Genomic DNA, 12,110 nt, shown 5'->3' with positions numbered 1-12,110 from the left:
ATCAATGTTTAACAATTGCAGGTGATAAGTAACTAGTATGTTCGCATATTGTTGAAAGATTTAGAATAGTCAGTAATAGTACTTTTGTACTTCAGTTTATGTTTGTATAAATTACAATATCCTGGGTAGTTATGTAATATATAACACTTTGTAATAGACATTTTGTATCCAATAGTTTGTAATCCCTTTATCAATGTAAAATATTGCTTTTAAGAATATGGAAGTAGCATGTTTTGGATTAATGATATTGTGAAGTATGAAAGTTTGGGTCTTTCAAAAATACGAATGTTGGGGTCTTTCAGTTGGATACCATTTGAGAGGCCCATACAGAGGTTGTGAGACCGGAGAACCACAAGAGAGAGCGGGTGATTGGGCAGGTATCCGAGTTTGTTACTGATAGTCGAGGGCTTATGACCTTTCATGGTCGGTTCTGGGTGTCTTTTATGGGCGGGGCACATAGCATACTGATGGAAGAGGTGCACAGATCGAGATTCTCAATCCATCCCGAGGCCACTAAGATGTATTTGGACCTGAAGAGAGATTATTGGTGGCCCTGTATGAAGAGGGATGCGGCATGGGTAGTAGAGAGGTGCTTGACCTGTCGTCGAGTTAAGGCCGAGCACCAGCATCCGCATGGCAAGTTGCAGCCACTAGAGGTTCCCCAGTGGAAGTGGGAACAGATTTCTATGGAATTCATCATCAAATTGCCGAGTACTGCGAGGGGTGTTAATGTAATTTGGATGATTGTGGATCGGCTAACGAAGAGTGTTCACTTCCTTGATATCAGTGAGAGCTCTTCTGCGGAGAGGCTGGCAGAGATATGTGTTAGAGGGGTGGTGTCGCAGCATGGAGAGCCAATCTCGATTGTGTCAGACCGAGATGTACGTTTCACTTCCAGGTTCTGGAAGAAGTTCCATGAGGAGTTGGGTACGAGATTGCACTTCAGTACTCTTTACCACCCACAAACGGATGGCCAGAGCGATCGAACGATTCAGATGCTTGAGGACATGCTTCGAGCATGTGTTATGGACTTTGGGGGATGTTGGGACACATACCTACCTTTGGCTGAGTTTTCTTACAACAACAGCCACTATTCGAGTATTGTTATGCCTCCCTTTGAGATTTTATATGGGAGGAGGTGTCGGACTCCAATATATTGGGGAGAGGTAGGGCAGCAAGTGATGGGTAGCACTGAGATAGTGCTTAAGACAACTGAGCAGATACAGTAGGTCAGACAGAGATTACTGACAGCCCAGAGCCGCCAGAAGAGTTATGCGGATAGATGGAGATCCGATCTCGAGTTCCAGGTTGGAGACATTGTACTCATAAAGGTATCTCATTGGAAAGGAGTGATTCGATTCAGGAAGAGGGGAAAATTGGAGCCCCGATACATTGTTCCTTTTAGGGTGGCCACTCGGGTGGGCAAGGTAGCTTACCGTTTGGAGCTACCTGAGGAGTTGAGTCAGATTCATAACACCTTCCACGTATCCCAGTTGAATAAGTGTGTGGCCGATGAGGCAACAGTTGTACCATTGGGGGATATTCAGGTGGACGCGAGCCTAAATTACATCGAGAGTCCAATCACAATATTAGATAGGAAGATCAAGGTTCTAAGGAATAAGGAGGTGCCTCTGGTTCAGGTGCAGTGGCAACATTGGAGAGGGTCCGAGCTGACTTGGGAGCCAGAGTCGGAGATATGGGAGAAACATCCAGAGTTATTTGCGGCACGCGACTTCGAGGGTGAAGTATGATTCTAGTGGGGGAGAATTTTAAAATCCTGAAAAAATTTGGTATATCTCTTTAATCCTTCTTCTTTTCCAAGTTGTCAAAAGTCACCCAAAATAGACAATGGTGATAAGTGGGTATGCTGGGCGTACTGAAGGGTACGCTGCACGTACCCATGGGCATGCCTTTGACGCAGACTCAACCCATTACGCGGGTATACCAAATTGCACACAGGGAATATTGGGCCCAGACTCAAAACTCTAAATGAGACATCATCACTATAAAAGGAATGCTATGGCCTCCATCCCAGCTACCATTACAAGTGAGTGAAACCCTAAGAGAGCTATACCTTCGTTCTAAGCTTGTGTGTGTGTGTGTTTTTGTGCTTGAAAGTGTCTTTGTGTGCTTGTGAAGAAGAAGAGAAGATCTTGAAGAGGAATATTTGGAGTCCAGGCTTCTAGATCTGAGCTAAACAGAGTGGGGAGCCTCTCTCAGAGGTAAAAAGCTTCAAACTTTACCACTATTTTGTTATGAGCATCATATAGGAGCATTTTAGTGTCTAAGTCCCAAAGGTGGAGACTTATTGAGCAAAGGAACTCCATGGACCTTGATCTACCCCATTTTAGTGTATCTTGTGTTATAAATCCCTAAAAATCCAATCTTGGATGTTAAGATTGAGTCATGCATGAGATTAGGGCTTAATCGGCAAACAGGATATGTTTTTAACATGATTTGTGATCTCTGCAGCCATGCAAAGGCTTAAAGGTTTCGACTTTACGGCTTAAGAGATAGTAGAGTGCCTGGATCTGATATATGAGCTTATGTCATAATCTATTCAGACCAAAATCATGAAAATATGAAACTAGGACTTATGCTATGCGTAATCCCACTACGCGCCGCGTAGGGGTTGAGTTCCCTGATTCTGGATGGCCAGGGAGTACGCCCCGAGGGCGTACAGATTTTGTACGTGCAACGTACGTCCCTACAGTTGACTTTCGCTGAGTTTTAAGGTTTGGTCAACATGTGGACTTTTGGACCATTAGAGGGATAAAATGGTCTTTTAACCTTCTGAGAGAACATGGGAAGGGTTTAGTCTAGCCGTGAGAGACATTATTGATTTAAGATAATTACTTTATGTGATTAGGCGGAGGCTAGATCAGTATTTCGATTTCGAGAGTTTCCGAGATTTCCCGAGGTGAGTCTTCTCACTATACATTAACAAGAGTGGTATCTATGTGCAGACTGGAGGGTCTTACTTGTTATGTGTTTAGTTATTTATGTATTACGAGGCCGGAGGGTCCTCAATCAGACCGGACCTGAGGGTCAACGATTTAGACCACACCAGAGGGTCCAACGAGCTACAAGACTGGAGGGTCCCATTGAGACACATTGATCGGAGGGTCTTACCGAGTTATAGCCTCGAGTGACTTATGTGTTCTATGTGCTATTTTGGGGAACTCAGTAAGCATTTATGTTTACTTTATTATGTGATATGTGTTTCGGGTACCAGCGATGTGACAACCCAAAATTTTATTTCGGTCAAACCCTAAAGTCAATCACTTCAAATTATAAGTCAATTTTATTTTTATTTATTTTTTAGCAAATTTAAAGTTCGTTTGATTATAATAATAATTATTCTTTAAACGAACGGGTGAAAGGAAGTGCCGTCTTGAGTCTTGAAATTTCAAAACCGCAAATAACACGTAGTTAAGAAATTCACGGCCAAACTTTTATGTTTGGGTCGTAAATTCCTCCAAAAACCGTAAACTCTTGCCTTAAGCATGAGTTTACACCCCAAACTCTTCACTTTTTACTTTAATTCTCAAGAACAACTCCAAAACTCTCTCAACTATCATCCCATCCTTCACCCGATTTCCCGAAAATGTAAGTGTTTCTTGACATGATTTGTTGTTATATCATAACAACTAGTGATTATACATCTTTTCATCCATCCATTTTCGTGTTTTGCTTAAATTTTCAAAACACCAAGAACACATACTAGTGTTCTTGGGCCCTTAGCACCTTTTCAGGCTTCTACATAGTAAGTACTTGTATCCTAGAGTCTTATAAAGCTTGTTACATTTACATACATCAAAAAAATGTCCCAAGAACACCAAGAAAAAGGTGTTTACATTCCAAGAAGTTCTTGGACCATAAACCCCCAATAAAGGTGCCAACGTGTGCCCTAGTCCTTCAAAATCCTTAGAAACATGTCTAAATCCATTCCTTGATGAGCCAGGGACTTGAAAACCCCAAAATACCATAAACCATATGAGTTTACGGTAGTAAATTCAAAGGAAAATGGTTTAAGAACCGTAAACTCCATTTAGGAGTGAAATGGTGCCCTAATCCCTTCCATAGACTCATACTTCAAGTAGAAATGCTTCTAGGGACTTTTAAGGCTTCAAATCATCAAATGGTCAAAGAAGTGTGATTTTACAACCGTAAACTCATTTGTTGATGACCATAAAATCGTAAACTCCATGATGGAGTTTTCCTTGAACCCTAAACACACTAGCCATGCCCTACAACACTTGCATGCAACCCTTGTGATCTTTAACACTTGAAACAAAGTGATTCCATGTCCTAGAGTGTCTTTACTTAATTTATTACTTATAAATTGACTAATTAGTTATATATATATATATATATATATATACATATATATATATATATATATATATATATATATATATATATATATATATATATGTTTATCATATAATAACTAGGCTTTTTGTGTGTGTACAAGTCTCCATTTGTCACCTAGCACCGTGTCCGACACTTCAATCCAATCCACTCAATACAAGTGAGTTCATACCCCTTTATCTAACCTTTGAAATGCTTTTAAATGTTTTAAATTCTTTATAGGGGGATACAAGTTGAACCATGCTGGTTATTGAATCAATCACATATGATTAATAACTAACATGCAAATGGATTTTTCATGCTTGAAACTGTTTTACCAAACGAATGACTTTAAACTGTTATCAAACTATTTTACATGTCAAACTCTTTATCAAATTCACTTTTTGTACTAAACCTTTCCTTTACAGTTTTTAAACTTATATATTGTTAAAAACCATGTCTACTACATATATACATATATATATATATATATATATATATATATATATATATATATATATATATATATATATATAAATGAGGTTTGAAGGACTTAGGAGAGATAACCCACTTTACTTCCTGTCCTCGTTGGGTTGTGGTCCTAAAGTACCTGGTTGTTTGTCTGAGTGTCGTTGAATCCTTACTTATATATTATGTATATATGTATAGACATAAGGATTTATATCTCAGTTCAGTAGATTCAGTCATTCATCAAGTTTACTAATAAACTATAATAGGTATAGTTTAGGGTTATACTACTTACTACTCTTAGTTCAATAAGACATACAGGAGTTAGTTCATTCATGAGTATTACTTATTACTATGAGAACATATACATCTATACTAGAAAGAGAACATACACAACGATACTAGGATGGGTAACAATACATTACCTATACATGAATACGTTAACATAAATGTGATCCACTATATCAGAGCATGCCTTCAATGTCATGGCCCGAGTTGTAGCCAGAGTCTCTTGGAGGGAGAGGAAGATTTTGCGTATAGATCGATACTGTATTGACTATCCTACACCTTACTGCTAGCTACAGCCGGACCTGCAGGTCTGCGGGTACCAAACATCATACCTTTTTACAAACTATAATGTCGTGTTTTCTAGTCGACAGTGTGGTAGAGTTAATCACATAATACCTTAATATATATTCGGTTTAAGGTAGTTAGTACAATAGTAGTTCTTAGAATACAACACTACAGTACTACATTAATTTACCCTTTAAACATATTTAGTGATCATTTCAGTTTAACATTAATGTAAAAACTATATTTTGATAAAGATAGTTACACTTGGGAAAATTGCACACTTTTACAAGAAACAAACATACAAATCAATTATTCCTTGGTACAAGGCTACTTTTAGTAGGAAATATAGGATTTTGTAGGTGTTACAAACTTTTACAAAACACTTACAAACATTCATATACTTTTATTACAAAAGTTTACAAACTCGTACTTCAAACCACGTTCAAACGTTTTGATACAAACACCGACACTAAATAATTATGAACTCACCAGCTTTAATGCTGATAAACTCTTTCAAAATAACTTGTATTCTCAGTTCATCAGTAGATAGGTATCGAGGCTAGCTTTTGAGAAGACCGAGCGCATATAAGCCTTCCCTTATATTTTGATTCATATTTTGGTGTCTTATATACTATAGAACACACTTGTAATAAAATTATTTATTTAATGCAATGGATGACGTTGTTTACTTGTTTTGATATTATACTGTGTTTTGATACTGTACATGACGTCCTCCGCCACAGAACATTTCCGCTGTTCTCGGTTTTGGGGTGTGACAGATTGGTATCAGAGCATTGTTTATAGTGACATGAGTATATCAACCCATGAAAGATATACTAACTATAAACCCAATGGGATTTAAACACTTTGACCAAGAGTATATACTTTAAATAATAAAATATTTAAGTAAGTATACAAGACTGTATTCATACTAAAATCAGTGTCACAATGACAAATACAAAAGTATTACGATTGTTGAATATCACAAGTAAGCTCGGGGATGTATGGTCAGTCTTGGGAGTGGTAATGCCTGATCAACTATGATGGTCCGAGGAGTGATTAGCATATGCCCTAGAATGGTTGTGATATGGCAACAAGTCTAAAAAGTTAGCAACACTACTACATTGAAAGCACTAGATCAGAATATAAGTTTGAAAATACTATAAGAGTACTTTGTGTTACTATAATCACTTATCTGAGAACTAAAAAGGTCTCTATCAAGTAGGTCAATAGTCGTTAATTGCATACACTAAGGTTATATGAACTTCAGGTGTTATAGACTCAGAATCGGTGATCTTTGCTTCACTTCTTGTCCTCGTTGGGTTGTGGTTTTGGAGTTTGGACCATTATTCGAAGGACTATTCTACCTAGATTTCATATAACTGGTATACACTACACAAGTATTGACATAACTGATAGAGATCGCCTCATAATTATCTTAAGTAGTACGTCTATTTATATAAGATTCTTATACCCCTTTTCTTGCGTAGATATCATGGCTGGATTTCATCATGGTGGCCCGTACTTTCCATCCCACGGCAATGCTGGATGGCTTGAAGCAGAGTCCGATGATGAGCATCAAATTCCTTTGGATGATCATCATACAGAAGGCTTCTCGGATGGATCTGACTCCGAGCCAGAAGTCAACAACCTACCTCAAGTAGGTCAAGCCCCAATTGACAACCCTCAACTAGTGTTTCAGGGACCCACACCTTGTGGGCAACAAACTTAAACCACTGGAGCGACGAGTAAGGTCAACCCTTACCCTAAAACGGGGACCGAAGCTTCTAAAACATAAGCGAGGGTGGATTGGATGACCGAGCCATACCCATCATGGTTCATAGGATTGCTCAGAATGTAGAGCAAGGTCGAGCGGCTATCAGCCGAGTAGTGGAGATTGATGCCAATACTGGTGTCAACACGGTCCGCATTCGCCATCTCGAAGAGGCAATGGAAAGCACCAGAAGAACTAATGAGACTCAGCAGCAACAACTAGCTGCCTCCCGGGCTGAACTAACAGAACTTCGAGTTCGCCAGAGAGCTCATGAACGACACCTCCAAGAAGTGGTCCGTCAGATGGAAGACCTTAGGGTTCGCTCGAGGAATTCCCATCGCCGTTAAAAGATGTCTATCTTTTCTTTTGTTAAGGAATATCCTTTCGTATCTATGCTCTATGAAGCACTTATCTATAAAATGTTCCTATCTTTCAGTACACTTTGTAGCCTGCTAATCTGTCAAACATTTTCCTTCATATGGTTTGACGTAAGACCTACTATTAGGTTGTTTTTCCCGAACTTGTTTACATCAGTAATACCAGTACCCTTCTATTATACTGCTATTTCAAAATGTACACTCATTCAACTGTTGGACTATGGCGATTTAGCCCATGGAACACTCTCATCATGCTTACAATTGATTATAACCATCACGTACATCTTTCTTGAACTTATAGTTGAAGGATGCCTCCCCGCAGATCAACAAGGCGTAATCCTCTGAGTACTCCAACTCCAACACCTCCTCCACCACAACCTCCTACACAAATCGATACCACATCTCTAAATGTTGCAGTAGCTGCGGTAGTGGCAACTGCCATGGCCCATTATCACTCCACTGATGCCAGCAGAGGTCGAACCCCTGTTAACTCTACTCAAGGTGAACTCCATGTGCGCTCGATAGAGTGCTCCTACAAGGACTTTATTAACTGCAAGCCAAAGTCCTTCACTGGGACTGGCAGAGTCATTTCCCTCTCGCAATGGTTCGAGAAGACGGAGTCCTTTGAAATTTGTTCCTGTCCTGCCGCGAGCAAAGTTAAGTTTGCTGTGTGCACCTTCGAAGGGAAAGCCCTGACATGGTGGAATAGCCATGTCAAGTCACTAACTCTTGTAGTGGCAAAGGACATGAGCTGGGAAACAATGAAAGACCTCATGATTGAGGAGTACTGCCCGAGGGGCGAGATCCAGAAGTTGGAATAGGAGTTGTGGACCCTAACCATGAAGGGCTCCAACATAGTAGCGTATACCGCCAAGTTCAGTGCACTGGTGGCCCTCTGTCCCAACATGGTTCCCACCGAAGGGAAAAATATCGAGAGGTACATCTGGGGGCTAATGCCCCCATATCAGGGAAATGTCTTATCTTCACACCGTGCTACTTTCGACAGTGCCAAACTATTGGCACAACGACTCGTCGATCATGGATTCCAATCCCCATCATCAACAACAACCCTAGCCATCTCAGGAGCCTCCAAACCCGCTGATAATAAGCCGAAGTTCTGGGATGACAAGAAGAAACAACGGGCTGCTACAAAGTAGAAAGTCGTGGCGGTTCATGCTGCGATCGAACCTACTACTGCTGCTCCGGTGAAGTAGTACGTTGGAAGTTTGCCAAAGTGAAACAAATGTAACTTCAACCACAACGATCCTTGCCGAGAAATGCAGTGCTCCAACTGCAATAGGAAAGGACACACTGTCCGGTTCTGTAAATCTCCAGCAAGGCCGATCACCCATGTTCCCGGTGCTGGCGTGAGCCAGGCTTGCTATGGATGTGGCGATGTGGGCCACTATAAAAAGGACTGCCCCAAGGCAAGAAATGGTGGTGAGGTAGGAAGAATTTTGGCTAGGCCAAGGGGAAGCGGTTGCTGACCCTATGGTGGTGATTGGTACGTTTCTCCTTGAAAACTCTTATGCATGCATACTGTTTGATAGCAGAGCAGAGAGAAACTTCGTAAATAATAAGTTTGCTCACTTAATTAAAGAAAAACCACGCACACTCAAAGAACCATTAACTGTAGAAATGGCAAATGGGAAAACTGAGAGCACAAATAGCATATACATAGGATGTAACCTAACTCTAGATAGCCATTCATTTCTAATCGACCTCATGCCAGTTTCTATTAAAAGTTTCGATGTCATCGTCGGCATGGATTGGTTGAGTCTTCATCGCGTCGACATCATGTGCTATGAGAAATCAGTCCGTCTAAATCTCCCGACCAACGAAACTCTTATTATCTACAACGACAAACCCGAAACGAGTCTTCGTATCATCTCAAGTATCAAGCACAGAAGTATCTACGTAAGGAATATCGTGCATTCCTTGCTCACATTGTCTATACGAGCCTAGAAACGAAAGAACTAAAGAACATTCCAGTAGTGAGCGACTTTCCCGACATCTTTCCAGAAGATCTACCAGGATTACCTCTGTAACGACAAGTCGAGTTCAGAATTGACTTAGTCCCAGGAGCTACCCCAGTAGCCAAATCGCCCTACCGATTATCACCAGCTTTAATGCTGATAAACTCTTTCAAAATAACTTGTATTCTCAGGTCATCAGTAGATAGGTACCGAGGCTAGCTTTTGAGAAGACGGAGCGCATACAAGCCTTCTCTTATATTTTGATTCATATTTTGTTGACTTATATACTACATAACAAACTTGTATTAAAATTATTTATTTAATGCAATGGATGATGTTGTTTACTTGTTTTCTATTATACTATGTTGTGATACTATACATGACGTCCTCCGCCCTGGAACGTTTCCGCCGTTCTTGGTTTTTGGGTGTGACAGATTGGTATCAGAACTTTATTAGACCAACTGCTCAGCAAGGGCTGTATTATACCAAGCTTCTCACCCTGCGAAGCACCGGTTTTGTTCGTTAAGAAGAAAGGCGGATCATTCCGTATGTGTATCGACTATAGAGAACTCAACAAACTGACGGTCAAAAATCGTTACCCTCTGCCTCGCATAGACGATTTATTTGACCAACTACAATGGGTGAATTACTTTTCCAAAATTGATCTAAGATCCGGATATCACCAATTACGAGTGCTAGAGGAGGATGTTCCGAAAACAGCCTTCCGAACTCGTTACTGACACTACGAGTTCGTGGTGATGCCATTCGGATTGACCAATGCGCCCGCAGTGTTCATGGACTTAATGAACAGAGTATGTCAACCTTACTTGGATCAGTTCGTCATCGTTTTCATTGATGACATTTTGATCTACTCTACAAGCAAGGAAGAACAGTTCGTTATCGTCATCGTTTTCAAGTTCTAGGAACCTTGCGAATGGAGAAACTCTATGCGAAGTTCTCTAAGTGTGAATTTTGGATCCAAAGAGTCGAATTCTTAGGACACGTGGTTAGAGAAGATGGAATCCACGTGGACCCATCCAAAATTAAGGCCATTGAGAACTGGTTAGCACCAAAGACGCCTACAAAAATTCGTCAATTTCTAGGTCTCGCTGGCTACTACCATAGGTTCATACAGAACTTCTCCCGTATTGCGAAACCTCTTACAACACTGACCCAGAAGGGCATGGACTTTGAGTGGGAAGAGAAACAAGAGAAGGCATTCCAAACTCTTAAACGAGCTTTATGCACCGCACCAATAGTATCCCCCCTAGAAGGAATAGAAGACTTCGTAGTCTATTGTGATGCATCCAACGAAGGGCTCGGATGTGTTCTGATGCAACAAAGAAAGGTCATTTCCTATGCCTCGAGACAGCTGAAGACGCACGAGGTCAAATACACCACACACGATCTTGAGCTAGGGGCAGTTGTGTTTGCCCTGAAGATCTAGAGACACTGCCTATATGGTACGAAGAGCACAATCTTTACTGACCACAAGAGTTTACAACACATATTTCATCAGAAGGATATCAACATGCGTCAACAACGGTGGGTCGAGCTACTCAATGACTAAGAATGAGACATTCGTTATCATCCGGGTAAAGCCAACGTAGTAGTAGACGCCTTAAGTCAGAACGAATATTTTGGTCGAAGAGTCAAATCGTTGACGATGACTATCCATTCACACTTGTCTAAGCATATTAAGGTGGCTCAGCTTGAAGCCTTGAAACCTAAAAACGTGACGGTTGAATCTCTTAGAAGAATGGATAAGAACTTAGAGGCCAAGGGTGGTGGAGCCTTATATTTCATTGACCGGATCTGGACACCGAAACACGGTGGTTTCCGAGACTTGGTCATGACCGAGGCGCACAACACTCGGTATTCTGTCCACTTAGGTTCAGATAAGATGTATCTGGATCTTAAAAAGTTATACTGGTGGCCTAAAATGAAAGTAGAGATTGCTACCTTCATAAGTAATGACTTACTTGGGCAAAGGTTAAGGTCGAGTACCAGAAACCCTCCGGTTTGCTGCAACAACCAGAGATACCAGAATGGAAGTGGGAGCGGATCACTATGGATTTCATAACCAAGTTGCCCAAGACAACGGGTGGACTTGATACCATATGGGTCATCGTCGATTGATTGACCAAGTCTACACACTTCCTGCCTATCAAGGAAACTGACAAGATGGAGAAGCTTACGAGAACATACATTAGGGAAATCATGCGACTGCATGGTGTTCCTATATCCATTATCTCTGATAGATATAGTAGGTTCACTTCAAGATTCTGGAAATCACTACAACATTCCCTAGGAACAAGGCTAGACATGAGCACAACCTACCATCCTCAGACCGACAGACAAAGTGAGAGGACCATCCAAACACTGGAAGATATGCTGAGAGCTTGTGTGATTGACTTTGGGAAGGCATGGGATACTTATTTACCCCTTGTAGAATTTTCCTACAATAATAGTTATCACACGAGCATCAAGGCTACTCCATTTGAAGCCCTCTATGGTCGGAAGTGCAGATCCCCTCTGTGCTGGGCTGAAGTGGGTGACACCCAGTTAGCTAGGGGGCAAGTTTCTTAC

The sequence above is a fragment of the Lactuca saligna genome, chromosome 5 (genome assembly GCF_052625555.1).
Source record: "Lactuca saligna cultivar CGN05327 chromosome 5, ASM5262555v1, whole genome shotgun sequence".
NCBI classification, from domain to species: Eukaryota; Viridiplantae; Streptophyta; class Magnoliopsida; order Asterales; family Asteraceae; genus Lactuca; species Lactuca saligna.
The sequence above is the reverse complement of the archived record's forward strand: the minus strand, read 5'-3'. Positions refer to the sequence as shown.